This window comes from Myotis myotis, unplaced genomic scaffold, assembly GCF_014108235.1.
Source record: "Myotis myotis isolate mMyoMyo1 unplaced genomic scaffold, mMyoMyo1.p scaffold_m19_p_19, whole genome shotgun sequence".
Classification (NCBI taxonomy): Eukaryota; Metazoa; Chordata; class Mammalia; order Chiroptera; family Vespertilionidae; genus Myotis; species Myotis myotis.
Window position 1 is genome coordinate 27,649,770 of NW_023416323.1, and position 16,419 is coordinate 27,666,188.

At 40.4% G+C, this 16,419-nt stretch overlaps 1 long non-coding RNA gene across 1 annotated transcript in view; it reads right to left on the reverse strand.

The window, feature by feature from the left end:
* Positions 1-10,398, reverse strand: part of LOC118673974 — a 62,800-nt gene extending 52,402 nt beyond the window's left edge. The window contains exon 1 of the long non-coding RNA XR_004973544.1: positions 10,106-10,398. This is a non-coding gene — a long non-coding RNA (uncharacterized LOC118673974). The remainder of the gene's footprint in view (positions 1-10,105) is intronic.
* Positions 10,399-16,419: the final 6,021 nt, after the last annotated feature.

The following is a 16,419-nucleotide window of genomic DNA, read 5'->3' on the forward strand; positions in this document are numbered from 1 at the left end:
TTTGCTTTATGCTATGGGGATTTCCTTTCACATTACTGATCTCGTCAGTGACATGTCATTTTATCAATTCTATTGAATATTCTGTTTTGACTGTCATGCCTTTTAACCTTTAAGAAATCTTTCCTGCTCTGATTTTTCCTTCCAATGGAAGCCTCTTGTGTTCTCTCTCTGAATTTAAGGGTTCAAACTAAAGTTTTAAGTTTTCTGTTTCTTGCATCATCTACCGTCCTCTGTGGTCAAAAATTCATTATTCTCATTTTATTCTTTCAGATGCATTTTGCTGACTTTCCTCATATTCTAGTGGTCATCAAGGATTTCTTGTATTTGGGTCATCTGTTTCTCCAGCACAAACTCCTCTGTCCTCCATTAGCTGGCTGGCTACCACCTCCGATTAAATGGAAAAGTCATGCTTTTCCATAAACGGACAGCAATAGATAAAGGAAGATTTTGCAACGTGCTGACGGGCACTTGTGTATGTAGGAAGCCCTCAGTTTATTTATAGAGCATCTCCTAGTCATGGTTTTAGTGCAAGGACAAATCCTTCACTGAAGTGTCTGTACAGGAGGAAGGGGTTGCCCCTAGTATAATTATATGCTTAGTGGCTTACTGTAAAGCACATACCTGTGTTACCACTATCCAGGTGAAAAAAATAGAATCTTGATAGTTACAGAAAAACATCCCAAGTGCTATGTTCCAATATGTCTTCCCTGGTCACCAGAGAAAACAGATACCTTGATTTTTAGGTTATCTAGTTACCCGCTTCTCCTAGTAAATTTAACACCTAAGTATGCATTACTAAAAACTATACTTCAGTGAAACAAGATGTATTATAGAAACATGATTAATCAATTAATATCACAAAAGGAAACTTCAAAACAATGAGTACTGCCAGAGACAAAAAAAAAATGTATCATAACTAGAGGCCCAGTGCAGAAAACCTGTGCACTGGTAGGGTCCCTAGTGGTTGGTGGCAGCTGGCTGGGGCCTTCCTCCCTTCCCCCGGCCACCTGTCACCGCTGGCTGGGGCCTCCTGCCCTTTACCTGGCCGCCTGCCGCTAGCCAGGGCCTCCTTCCCTTCCCCGAGCTGGTCGCACCACCTGGTCAAATTCCCAGAAGAACTCTTGGTCCAGGGGACAATTTATATACTACACTTTTATTATATAGGACTAGAGGCCCGGTGCATGAATTCGTACACAAGTGGGGTCCAGCCAGCTGGCCCGATTGGGGGGAGGGGATGCGGAAGGTTAGCTAGCTGGCCTTGATCGAGGTGGGGGGAAAGTTTGGGGGTAGAGCCAGCCAGGGGGTGGGGATCTCAGGCAGTTGGTGGGCCAGTCCCACCCCCTGGTTGAACTCCAGTCAAACTCCCAGTTGAGGGGACAATTTGCATATTACCCTTTTATTATATAGGATGATAAGAGGTTAAATTCACTAAGAATGCATTGTCCTAAATGTGTATGCATCTAATAACAAAACTACAAAGTACAGAAAACAAAAGTGACAGAAATAAAGACAAATAAAAAAGTGCCCAGTCATAATTGAAGATTTTAAACATTCTTTCTTCACTTGATAGGACAGCAAATCAGAAAAGATATAGACGTGAAAAACTATTAACTTGACTTTACACATAAGAACTGCAGAATACACACATACACACACACATAATTTAAATGTATATGGACTATGTACTATTTCATTGGGCTTTAATTTCCATTTTCTTAACTAATGAGCATAAACATACTTTCATATGTTTACTGGCTACTTGCCTATTGTTGTAGATACTATTGGGGTTCTGCCTTTAGGAAACCCTACCTATGCGGAAGGTTAGCTAGCTGGCTGCTACCAGTATAGATGAAGAGTCTAGAAAATGTCCTAGAGTCTGGCAGGATGTAGTAGTGCAAATGTTAAGACTTTTACTTGTGTTAATGGGGATGTAATAAGGTGGAAAGAAATGTACTAGCCTGTGTAATTCTCTGGCATTTCTGGGCAATGATAGAGTTAAGTATTAGGACTATGGAACTGGGTGGTTATTTTGAAGCACCACTGATTTTTTGAAGAAAGAGAATGACAGACTTAGGTCAGTTAAACACTCATTTGAAGAAAAAAAAAAATCAAAGGACAGCCCTGGATGGGTGAATCAGATAACTGGAGCATTGACTTGTACACCAAAAAGGTTGTGGGTTCAATTTCCAGTGAGGGCATATAATCTAGGTTTTCGGTTCAATCCCGTGAGGTCACATAGGGGAGGCAACCAATTGATGTTTCTTTTTTGCATTGATGTTTCTCTATCTGTTTTTCTCCCCCTCACTCTCTCTCTAAAATCAATAAACACATCCTTGGGTGAGGAGAAAAAAAAAAAAAGCAGAGGGCAGCCATGATTTAAAATTAGGAATGTGACCTAATTATAAGTGTGGAAGAGCTAAAGAGAAGGATGATTTATCAACCTGCTCAAGTCTTCTATGCCAAAGTCATGGCCCTGAAAGAGAAGTGGGACCATGAGCCTTGGGATGAGGATATTAGGGTTGATGCTACTGAGAATTATGAACACTCAGATTACCCTCAATCCTTTGGGCCTGTGGAAGGGACCCATTTCCACATTTTAGGAGATAAGAACTCCACCTTGCTTGATGAACAGAAGTTTCAAATGAAGCAGGTGCCTTATAATACTTTCCTTTTTCAGATCCTGACCTCACTTCACCTACTGGGCACCAAAGAAGTAATTAATCAAATCTCAGTATCTTCTCATGTTGGGACTGCTGAGGGAGGACAAAGATTTAATGCTAATAGAAGAAAGAGAATGATAGAGTCCTAGCCCATGGCTAATAAGTGCCATAGGCACTGGCAGAATATGCCTGGGAGTAGATCCTAAGGGTGCTGGGCCAGGAAAATGGAATTTAAAGTTCCTTATCAGGGGATTTCTCCCACTACTCAGATTAGTAAATGCCCTGAGAAAAGGATCTTGGAGTCAGTTTTTAGTACAGATGTGGGTGGTTCTTGGAAACCTGAAAAGAGCTTTGTGAAACAAGATGTATTATGGAAACATGGCCCACATTATAAAAGTAGAGAGATAATAACTGGTGCTATAAACTATTCAGGAAGTAAAAACCTCAAAGAAGTGAGTATGCTGGAGTGGAAATCTATATCTATCTAATAAAGATGGCATATGCAAAATATATATATAATATCCTGTTTAATAATAGACAAACATGGTAATTGACTGTACCTTTGCTATGCCGCCCATTGGCTAATCAACACGATCTGCAAATTAACTGCCAACAAAGATGGCGGCTAATTTGCATACTGCAGGCAGGGTAGGACAGCACCACCACCCCTCCCCCACCAGTGCACAAATTTTTGTGCACCGGGCCTCTATTATATATATTAAAGTATAATATGCAAATCAGATGGCGGAACGACCAGTCGCTATGACGCACACTAACCACCAGAGGGCAGGTGCTCAACGCAGATTCCCCCAGCCCGCAGGCCCCAATTGGCCGGCTGGTCGCCCCACAGAGGGTGACCAGCTGTGGGGGTTGGAGCTGGTGAGCAGGCGGAAACAGCCAATCTCTAATTGCTCAATGGGAAATGGAGAACCGGGTGGCGGACAGATGCAGTGGCACCAGGCCAAGGTGGGTGTGAGCTGGCAGGGCCCCAATCGCCCAGCCAGTTGCCCCACACACAGAGGGTGACCAGCGTCAGCAGCGGGGGGCAGGGCCGGCTCCTGGGAGCCAGGGAAGATCGGCCCTGATTGCAGGCCAGGCCTAGGGAACTTACCCCTGTACAAATTTCATGTGCCGGGCCTCTAGTGTTATATAAAACCAAAACCTAGCTTATTATGTTCCCTGGAAGGATTTGGATGATGCTTCATTTACCAGCATCATTGAATAGCTTAGTAGTGACTGTTCTCTGTAAGTGGGAACTTTAAAGGTGATGGTGTCACAGAAATGGAATTCCTTCTTTAAATGTAGATGATATAATTCAATAGCAGAGGTTAGGTAGTAGCAATTAATTATCAGGGGAATGGTGGAAATAAGTATTATGGGCCAGGCACCCACTGGTTGTCATTCAAAATTTTTTAAAAATGGAAGTGGGTCCCTTCCACAGGCCCAAAGTATTGAGGTTAATTTGGGTGTTTAAAATTCTCAATTGCATCAACCCTAATATCCTCATCCCAAGGCAGCAAGCTTTGAATGACAACTAATGGGTGCCTGACACACAGGGATTTATGGAGATAAATGGCTCAGAGAACTTGATGTTACTAGAAGCAATACAGATGGGTAATCAATAAAGATGAATATATATAACACATATTCAAAAGGGATCAATATTGGATAAGTAGATAAAGGTAGCTACTTCAATGGAAATAATCCCATGCTCAGTTTCTAGACCAGAGCCAGTTCTCATATCCAGAATGTGTCAATTGTGAGTGCTAGGGTTCACTGTGGGCACAGATAGCAGAGAATACAGTAGTGGCTCACTTCAACTTTCTGGGATCTGGTTCTATGAGCTCTGAAATATACTGTCTTATATTAATACTAGGGGCCCACTGCACGAATTTGTGCACCTTGAAAGGAACAGTGTGCTGTGAGGCTGTGGTGGGCACAGGGGTGGGTCTCAGCCCATCCTCTGCACCCCCGCCTGGCCGCTCCCACTGCAGCTCCTGGTTCCCTGTCTGTCGGCAGTCTCACTCCCGCTGCCACAGCTCCCATGCACTGATGGTGCCGGCCCTGCTCCATGATGCGGAGCGATTGGGGCTGGTGCCAGCAACAGGTATGAGAGGCGGCTGCTGCCCTGACTGCCCCTCAGGAGCAGGGGGAGGTGGAGAAGCCCTGAGGGGCAGCAGGTGCGAGTGGGGCTGGTGCCGGTTGCAGGTGGAAGTGCCTGGTGGGACCACGGTGCATGGGAGCAAAGAATTTTCAGTAACCACCAGAGGCTCATCCTGATGACAATGACTAGTGCCCCGCCTTGGTCTGGCGCCCCCACTCAACTGCTCCACCATCCTGTCACAGCCGATGCCCACAATGTTCCACACTCTGCTGCCTGCTGCTGACGCCAGCCATGTTCTGCACACGCCCCCTGGTGGTCAGCACACATCATAGCGACTGGTTGTTCCATCGTTCGGTTTATTTGCATATTAGGGTTACACACACACACACACACACACACACACACACACACACACACACTAGAGGCCTGGTGCATAGATTCGTGCATTGGTGGGGTCCCTCAGCATAGTCTGTGGGGATCGGGCTGAAACTGGCAGTCCAATGCCGCTTGCCACTCCTGCTCATCCCAGCCCCGCTGCACCTGCTGCCACTGCCGCCTGGTAGGCTTGCTGCCGCTCTGTTGTGGTCTCTGGTCTGGTGCCCGCTGGTCAGCTGAGCAGCACTCCTGCTATGGAAGCACAATGACCAACAGGGGGCAGCTCCTGTGTTGAGTGTCTTCCCCCTTGTGGTTAGTGCACGTCACAGCTACCGGTTGACGAGTCGTCGGGTCACTTAGTCATATATATATATATATATGTGTGTGTGTGTATATATATATATATATATATATATATATATATATATATATATATATAGATGGAGGCCTGGTGCACAAAATTAGTGCAGGGGGGGGTTCCCTCAGCACGGCCTGCAACCTCTGGCAATCCGGGACCCCTCCGGGCCCCTAGAGGATCGGGCCTAAACCGGCAGTCAGACATCTCTCTCGCAATCTGGGACCGCTGGCTCCTAACCGCTCACCTGCCTGCCTGATCACCCCTAACCGCCTCTGTCTGCCTGCCTGATCGCCCCTAACTGCTAGGCTGCCTGCCTGATCGCCCCTAACCGCCTCTGCCTCGGCCCCTGCGACTTCGTCTGGGAGGTCGTATGGAAGGACATCTGGAATGACGTCTGGAAGGTTGTTCAGCTGTCTGGTCTAATTAGCATATTACACTTTTATTATTATATACTAGAGGCCCAGTGCGCAAAATTGCATGCAGTAGCCCGCCGTTGCTCGCCGACTTGCTGCCTGCCTTGCTGCAATCTGAGACTGTGGGCTGCGGGGGAGGGACTGAGAGGTGGTCAATTCACCTCATGGTGACTGGTCAAGTAGTCATTCTGGTTGTGATTCTTATGGCCTCTGGCCTTTTATTATATAGGATATCCACTTCAGCTTTCATTTGATTAGTGTTAATGTGGTATATCTATTCCAATCCTGTAATTTTAAAACTATTTACCTTTAAATATTTATATTTAAAGTGGTTTTGTTGTGTGGAGCATATATTTGGGTCTGTTTTCTACACAATCTGACAACTGCTGCCTTTTAATTAGGGTATTTAGGCCATTTACATTTAATGTTATTATTGAAGATGACATTTAAGTCTACTATCTTGCTATTTGCTATGGATTAATTGGGAATTTTTGATAATTCATTTTCTTACTTATGTTAGCTTACTAACTATAACTGTTGTGTCATTTTTGCTTTATGCAAGGTTTATAGTGTACAACTTTAACTTATCACTGTCTACTGTTGTGACATTATGCCACTTAATATATAGTATTAAAACCTTATAACAGAATTATTTCATTTCTCCATGTTCTTCATTAGCTTTTATGTCATGGGTTTTACTTTTACATATTATACATTGTTATAATACTTTGCTTTAAATAGTCAATTAATTGTAAATACATTTAAGTAATGAACAAGTTAGAAAAATTTACCAACATAATTAGCATTTCAAAGCCTTTTCATCATTTTCCATTTGCTTAAAGAGTTTCCTTTATCATTTTTTGTAGTGTAGGTGTGCTAATGATGAATTCTTTCAGCATTTGTACATGTGAAAATGTTTGTATTTCACCTTTGCTTCTGAATGCTATTATTGCTGTTATAGAATTTCAGTTTAAGCTTTTTCTTTTCTTCAATACTTTAAAGATGTTTCTCCACTGTCTTTGGGCTTGCATTGATTCCAGCAAGAAACCTGTCATTTTCATCTTTGTTCCTCTGTACATAATGCCTTCTTTTCTCTCACTGCTTTTAAAACACTGGTAAAATTACTGATTTTATAAAAGCAAATTGTTTATGATGTACCTTAGTGTAGTTTCCTTTGTGTTTCTTGTGCTTGGGATTCACTGAGATATTTGGACCTATTGACTTATATTTTTCACCAAATTTGGAACAATTTCAGCTATTTCTTTGACTATATTTTTTGTCCCCCTTCTATCTATCCTTCAAGGGCTTCACTTATACATGTATTAGGTCACATGAAGTTGTCCCACTGATGCCCTGTTCATTATTTTTCTGTTATTTTAGGTAATTTCAATTAATATGTCTGTAAACGAATAATCTCTTCTTCTGAAATATCTAATCTGTCACTACTTTCCTCACAGGCATTCTTCATCTCAGACAAGGAAGTTTGTCTCTACAAGTTCAATGAAAGTATTTTAAAAAATCTTCCACATCTCTGTTTAATATGTTCTTAATTTCTTCCAGCTTTTTGAATATATGGAATTCAGTTGTGATAGCTTTAATGTCTTCTTAAGTAAAATCCTTTAAGGTCTTCATCTACTAATTCTATATTCTGTGTACTTTTTGGATGGGTTTAGATTAATTTTTCTCCTCATTATGGGTTACAAATATTTTGTCCCAGGCTTTAGCTTATTCTTTCACTTATTAAAAGTGTCATTACAATAGAAAAAATGTTCTGTTTTGCTAAAGTCCAACTTATCTTTTTTGTTTATGATTCAGTTTCTTTCTCCCTATCTATAAAATCTCTTACATAGCCCCAGGTAACATATACTTCATTTTTTCCTCCAGAACTTTTTCTTTTTTTTAAATAATATATTTTATTGATTTTTTACAGAGAGGAAGGGAGAGGGATAGAGAGTTAGAAACATTGATGAGAGAGAAACATCGATCAGCTGCCTCCTGCACACTCCCCACTGGGGACGTGCCCGCAACCAAGGTACATGCCCTTGATTGGAATCGAACCTGGGACCCTGAGTCCGCAGGCCGAAGCTCTATCCACTGAGCCAAACCAGTCAGGGCACCCCCAGAACTTTTATAGTTAGGTTTTTAAAAAAATTTTGTTTCAATATCCATTTAAAATTAAAATTTATATAATAAAATTGGTAAATATATTCATTTGGCTCCAATACCATGTATTAAAAAGACTAAACTCTCTTTAATGGATTGTTTTGACCACTTGTCAAAATATTGTGTGTTTATATCTGGGTTGTCTATTCTGTTCCATTAATCTTTAAGTCTAGCCTTATATCATTATCACACTGTTTTGATTACTATGGCTCATATTTTTCTACATCTATTAAACTGATCTTTTAAAATTTGGTGATACGGTGAATCAAATTGATTTTAGAATGTTGAACCAACCTTCCATTCTTGGAATAAACATGAGTTGGTCATCCTTTTATATATTATTCAATTCAATTTGCTAATATTTTGTTAAGGATTTTTGGGTTTATATTTATGAGTTATTGGTCTGTAGTTCTCTGCTCTTATATTGTCTTTGTCTGGTTTTGGCATCAGAGTAATGCTGAACTCCTGAATTGAGTTGGAAAGTGTTCCTTCCTTTTCTATTCCTAAAAGAGATTGTTTAGGACTGGCATGATTTCTTCCTTAAATGTTTGTAGAACTTGCCAGTGAAGACATCTGGACTGGATGTTTTCTTTATAGAAAGGTATTTTAACTACAAATTCAATTTCTTTAACAGATAGAAAACTATGTAGGTTATTTCCTTTTGGATAAATATTGGTAGCTCATCTTCCAAGGAATCTTTTCATTTCATTTAGGTTATTAAATTTATTGACAACGTTGTTATTTACTTATCCTTTAATATCCACTTAATATCTGGAAGATCTTTAGTGATGCTTCCTCTTTCATTTCTACTTGTGATAATTTATGTCCTCTCACTTTTTCTCTTGTTCAGTCTGGTAAGATGTTTACAAATTTTTGTATTCTTTGCAAAGAACCAGTTTTTGGGTATATTGATTTCCCCTACTGTTTCAATTTCATTGGTTTATCTTGATTATTTCTTTTATTCTTCTTACTTTGGGTTTAATTTATTATCTTATGACAATAAGATTATTGAATCAAAACCTTTTTTTGGTTTCTAAAATAAGGCATTATAGCTTATTTCTACATAAGTACTTTTTTAGCTGTATCTTAAAAATTTTGTTTTTATTGTCATTCAACTAAAAATTTTTTTCTTATTATTTATTTAAAACATTTTTTAAATTGTGCAAATACTAAATCAGCTAGAATGCCAGTAAACAGGCATAAGTCATGTTTCCCCTGGGCAAACTAGATATACAGGCACTGTTGAGCTGATCCAGAGTAAAAAGTATTTTCTAATTTCCCTGTAACTGCCTCTTTGATCCATGCGCTATCTAGAAATATGTTTAATTTAAAAAAATTTGGGATTTCCAGATATCTTTCTGTTATTAATTACTAGTTCAGTTTGTTTGTGGTCAGAGAATATAATTTTTCTGAATTCAATCCTTTCAGATTTATTGAGTTTGTTTTGTTGTTTTTTTAATCAGAAAGTGGTCTATCTTTGTGACAGTTCCATGTGTCCTTTTAAAAAATTGGTATTCGCCCTAGCTGGTTTGGCTCAGTGGATACAGCATCCGTCTGTGGACTGAAGGGTCCCAGGTTCGATTCTGGCTAAGGGCACATGCCCAGGTTGTGAGCTCAATCCCCAGTGGGGGGCCTGCAGGAGTCAGCAAATCAATGATTCTCTCTCATCATTGATGTTTCTATCTCTCTCTCCCTCTCCCTTCCTCTCTGAAATCAATAAAAATATATTTAAAAAATGGTATTCCTCTCTTGTTGGGTGGAGTGTTCTTATTTTTATTTTCTTAAATGGCTATAAGTTTTTGACAATAAAACTTCACAAAAAGAAGGAATATGTCACTTTAGATTCAGAATTCTGATGGTTCAATGTATGAGTTTGAAAGATCAAAAGTTATTTTGTAAGAAGTATTATAATAGTAAATAGTTCTCGATATGAACTTCATCAAATATATGTACATACAATTAACAAAGACATAAGAGACCAAACACCTGCAATTAAATGCAGATAATGAAAGTTACCTTTGTACATGCTTACCTCCAAATCTGTCCCTAGTATGATCCAATGACCCATTGTCTATACTTGTTTAGTCACATTGGTTTGATTTTAATCCTTCCAAGTAGCCATGATCTGTTCTTGCCTCAGGATTTACTGAAGATATTCTCTATATGGAAAATACTTTCTCCCTCTTTCTGTCCAATTTGTCTTCGACTTTCAGAATTAACCTTGAAGTCACTTTTTCAGAAAGCCTTTCCTGACATGCCTTCAAAGATGAGGTCCTCAGATGTACATTTTAATGACACCCTGTACCTGTTTTACACTGACATTTTGTGACTGAAATAAAAAATATAAAGTCAGATTAGGTCATATTATCAAAGATGTTAATACTTCTCAAAAGGTTCAGAATCAGTGATTCAACTAAACTGACTACCTTCAGAAGAATATTGAATACAAAGGTCTTTCACATTACATATCTAATAATAAATCCAAGGGCACACACAAAACCAACAAAAATGGGAAATCCCACTTTTCTGCTTTTATAGAGCCAGGCAAATGGATAAGTTGTATATTTCTCTAAGACATTCCTTACTTTAGAAAGGAATATCCATATACAAAGATCAAGTTTGGCTCAAATAACTTTTCTTTTCCAAATTAAAGGTAAAAAGTGATGCTTTAGCAGTGGTTCTTAACCTTCTGGCCCTTTAAATACAGTTCCTCATGTTGTGACCCAACCATAAAATTATTTTCGTTGCTACTTCATAACTGTAATGTTGCTACTGTTATGAATCATAATGTAAATATCTGATATGCAGGATGGTCTTAGGCGACCCCTGTGAAAGGGTCCTTCGACCGCCAAAGGGGTCGCAACCCACAGGTTGAGAACTGCTGCTTTAGAGTCTAATAGTTTCTTACAAACTTTTTTGGCAAAGTATTTGGGAGAAGAGAGTGAGAGGAAAATCTTCATCGTTTATGAACATTTGGAAACTTAATTTATTTTAAATAGCAATTGACAATATTATTAGGGAGCTTTTTTAGAAAAATATACAGATTTCCTGGCAATGGAGTTGGAAGAGCTGTCTTCTCCAGGTCTCTCAGGCTCACTTTGTAAATTATGTGACACACTTTTAGACAGACACTGGTACTCATAAATTATACAGCTCATTTGCATATTCCAGTCATGAGACATTATGCAAAGTGACATGATTTGCATAATGGATTCCTCTTGTCGCTTCACTTGCTGCCTGCTTTTAAAAAACAAAATGAAATAAAATGAACGCATGAAAAGGTGAAAGCATCAAGTTTCCAGGCTTGTCCATCTCCTTCCCAACTAGAGTATAATTGCTTTCATTTCTTACAGGGGTTTGGGATGAAGGGCGGCAGAAAGCAAAAATCTACACATACAAACGAAAAACCTAACAGCTTTCATATGAATTTTGGTCTTAATTACAATGTATCTATTTTTTAATTGAAATCCTTTACCATAAATACCCTATCTGAGTCAAAGGGAATAGAAACAAAAAAACCCCCAAGATATAGAGAAAGAAACTATGGAACTTTTTCTTTAAGAAAAGCACCTTTGCCTCTTATATTTAGGGAAGGAGTAATTCCTCTTGTAACTAAAAAAAAAAAAAAAAAAAAAAAAAAAAAAAAAAAAGCACCAGGTATTTTCTTACTATTGGAAAAAAACATATTATGGATGAGATAAATGGTCTGGGGGAGGGATTTTCTCCCCTCCCCATTAGAACTTCTGAAGGGTTTTCTGTTTTTAAAGAGGAAGGCAGAAGAAAGGGCTGTGCTTTGATTATTTAAAAAAATATATATAGAAAGGCTAAATATACTGTAAGGATGAGACAGTACCACGTCGACTTCTATCGGCTCTACTCCAATGAGCAGGCAACATTCCCTCAGCAGTTGCTAGTTTTGCTGCGGGCTTTCCCTGCCCCCCTGCACCAGTGCGAGAGGCAGAGTGTGCCAAGCGGCTGGCGTCTGTACCCTGTGGGAAAAGTTAACTGTAATTCTTCGGCTTTTAAAATCAATTAACCCGTGTGTTAATTAACGTCAAGTCGACGGGAGGAGGAGGAGAAGAAGGGGAGGGAGGGAAGAAAGAAAAAAGCTGCAAGGGCGGATGGCAGAAGAGTTGGCACAGTGCCATCCATTCAGGGGCAACGCCACAGTTTCGTGCGATAGCAGCAGCGGGTATATGTTACGGGGGCCCTGAATGCGGGCCAGGCAGTGCGGTAAAGCCAGGGGAGATTATCCAGACCCCGGGAGCGAACAGCAAGCAGCAACCGAAGGCGCAAGTATCAGGATTACAGCCTAGGCTGCTCCAACTATGAGCCCTTCCTCGGACCCAGGACTCGGCTACTTGGGGTTTGGGGGTCTTCCACACCCAAGAGGCACAAAGCTGACTTTAATCACTTTTTTCCTTTAAACTTGATTCTGCCGCAGTGGAGCCAGCACAGTGGATGCTTTCACACCCAGCGAGACAAAGGCCGTCGTCTCCGCCATGACACTGTTCCGTTCCAAGCAGAGGCCGGGATCCTGGACTCCTTAAAAAATCAAAAAGAAACAAGGAAAACAAACAACAAATACAGCAACGAACAGAAAAAAATTAACAACCACCAAAATCGTATGCCCGTTTTCCCATGCCAGGGGTGATCTGGGCATCTGTTGCAACAGAAGGCGCTTGTGTGGGGCTATTTTTTTTTTTTTTTGGCAAGCAGTTGGCTTGTTTGCGATTCAACTTTGTTTACAATTAACTTTAAAAACACCATTCAGCCCAGTCAACAACAAACAAAGAGGAAAAGCAGACATCGGAAGAGAAATGCCATAGGAAGCGGCTTGAATGCATGCCACAGCCGGTGCCACTTGCCATTTGGAAAACCTCAGGGAAAGATGCCAATTCTATAGCTCGGAAAGAAGGGAGCATAAAGGTCTACAAACAGAAATCATAAGGAAGGAATACCGCTTGTATAATCCTGGATTGCAATTGCACACAGCTTCTGCTGGGAGGAAAGAGGCAATATTTAAATGGAGATATTAGATGGGTATAAATGAAAAGACAGGCACTTATTGATTGCAAATAGAAACGTGTAAGGTTGTATGTGTATATAAATACATATATTTTCAGAAAAATTAAACGTTTAGATATGTATATATTTTTTGTGTTATAGGTATAGCTATGTGTGTAGGTGTATATGTTTAAGCATATACACACATATGTGGGATGTATGCATGTGTGAGAAAAGGAGAGGAAGACAGAGGAGAGGCAAGGAAATGTGTCTATGTGCATGTATGTGTGTGCATACCTCCCACTTTTTGACCCAGGTATACACAGAAGACAAAATAAAAATCATACTCCAGCAGCAAGCAGGCAGTCAGAGATTTATCTACATTCACTGCTATCACCAGGGAGATGAATGGGGCCGATCTGAAGCCCTTTTACAAGATCCACTATGGGAGTGAAGGAGGAGGAGGCATGCTACACAGACATGCACAAACTTGAAGGCAGATGGATTTGGAAGGTGCTACTTAGGAAACCCTGGTGGCATAACGCAAGGGAGAAGAAGGGAAAAGAGGCCGGTCTCTGTCTATGTTTTAGTCGTTTGTTAAAAAAAATCTGAAAAAGGGTTTCAGGAAACGGCTGGTACTTACGTTGTCGGCGTTGCTGTGGATCTTGAAAGGTGTTCTGTTGGCACCGGGCGCTGAGCCAGGGGCAGGCGCTGGAAACAAAAGGGAGAGACAAAAAAAAAAAAATAAAGTCATTCAATGGGAATATTAATTGCTGCTCTTGTGGATTTTACAAAACACACAAACTGTTTTCTTTTTCTTTCTTTTTTTAAAAAAACATGTGGATTGGCGCGTGTCCCTTTCGCATGGAATATACAAGTAGTATGGGATTTACAGCCCAGTACGGGACTCAGGATTAACCGGGCTGGCATCTTTTTGGCATATTCTTCCTTTTAATGAATGAGCTTTCGCTGTTAATGAGGAATAATCGTTTGGCTAATGAGCTTTGAAACATTAAGAGAAAAGAGGTTTTTTTCGTTAATCGCTCTGGTGCGACTGCATGGATGGATTACAAAAGACAGCAATAGGAATGCAGTACAAAGGGGGGGAACCTCTCCTGGAGTGGGAAAAGCACCGAGATGGGTGATATGTCCCTGCATCTTTCCTTCCTTCTCTCTTTCACCCTCTGCCAACTGCTATGGGTTTCCATAACTCCGCAATCAAAGTGGATGGTCGGGAAGGATTATTACAAAGAGTGAAGCCTCTGCTGTTAATGTCTCCAGTGTTTAATAATCATACAGTAGAATGGTTTTATGCATATTTCATTTGCATATCATTAAACCGTGTTAGCGAGGGGCATTCAGAGCCAGGAGAAGTACAAAGTTGGGGAGAGAGGGAAGGAAAAAAGGTCCCTATGATGCTTATCTTCAAACGGGGATGTGTTCCATGATCTGTCTTCTACTTTTTCTAAAATCATTATGACTTGGAAACCTTTGAAGTTGGATACAACCTTGGATTCTTCTAATTCCTGCAGAGCGGTATATTTTTAAAAACAGCAGAAATGTTCCTGCACTAGACAATTAAAGGAATATAAACTCCAGTGGGTTGAAACTAGTAGCTCTTTGGGGAATGCAGTGTCAGAGGCTTCTACAAATACCAACACACACACACAAATAATAAAGAGCATCATATTAAAGGAAAACGAAGACAAGAAATATTAACATGTGGATTACATTTGTTTCTTTTGGGGGGTAGTGAACTAACGAGAATGAAGAAGCATCGGTAATTTATTCCTTCTTTAATGAACAGTCACCTTTTTGTATGTGTTTGTTTTTGTCGTTTCTTTTCGAAAAGTGATGTTGTCACTTTCGAAGCGATTAGTCAATTATTTTGTAGCTCTGATCTTTTTTCTTCTGTATCCGACAGGAGAGAAAGGTGGTGGTTAGGGAATACGCGTGTTATTGGGGGGATTTGTGGGGAGAGAAGGAATACAGTGAGTTCTTTGTATATCTAATACATGCACAACATATTAATTGAGAGCTTTTAAAGCTCCCTCAATAGGCTATTTCATTCCTGGTAAAACAGCAGCTGGTTAGACACTGTTGGTGACTCTTCAGATATCATTTTAAGTTTTTTTGTTCTGTTGCTGTTGTCTTGTTTTTCCTCAATCAAGAATGAGAATATAATGTCACCCCTTCTTTTGAGTCTCTTCTCTCCTCCATCATCTTCCTCACTCCTACTTTCCAAACTGTAAAACAATGTTGATTTAATATTGAATCCTGGTGCACAGTCTAACTGGCACAACTTGATTTGGAAATGAGGTGCTGTTTTATATTTAAATTATCTCCCTTATCCTCCAAAGCTTTGTCTCGGCTATGAATATTCAGATGAGGCATGATGTGATTACACTGTACAATTACTCCTATCCATGGTGGTGGCGGGCTGCTTGGGAGACAGAGAGCCAGACAGCCTCCAAGCCAACACAGTTTGTTTTCGGTCGGTGTTTTTCCTATCTCCTTGGCACTGCGGCACATGCAGATGTCGCTGTTGTTCTTTATAAAGCCCTAATGATATGCAAAGCATAACGACTCAGTTTGGATGGAAAGCATCAACGAAATATTATGGATGTCTTTAAGAAAGGGGAAGAGAAAATCCTGACTGAAGGAATGTCCACATAAATTATTTTTATTTAAATGAATTCAAAGGATGGGGTGAGGGCAAGTCAGAAGGAGTCACATGGAAAACATGCATAATATTAATATGCATAAAGAGTTCTCACCGAGGACAAGCAGCTCCTCACTACAGCTCATGGGACAAACTGGTTCATTAGGAAATAGCTCAGAGTGGCTACAGCATTTTTCTATTTCATTTTTTCCTTATTTTAAATGAAGAGTCAGACAGATGTGTTTTCTTTGCATGGCAGCCTCGAGATGGATCCAATTTGTGAAATTTGCTGCCCAAACGGCATTTCTAATGGAAACGAAACTACACAAGGGCACGGATATGGAAGGGAGGAGAGACGAGAGGATATATGAAGAGGAGTATATTCAGAGCCACAGCATAATATTTTGTAGTACAGGAGGCTTTCAGAAACCATCTGTGCTTCATTAGTCTCAGATGGGGGCTCCTACTGCAGGGAGCTATCAGTGTTTACCAAGATGAGCACCGAACCAGGCCTTTTGAGGTCTGAGGCTGAGGAAAGCAGCGGCAACTTGGTGCCTGCCCCCCACTCCCCAGCTGTCTACAGCCTGGAAGCCAAAAGCACAGCTACTCCTAATATGGGGATGCAGTAGAGTGCCTCCTGGTCCAGGTATTTGTGACAGAGGGAATTCTTGGTGCTA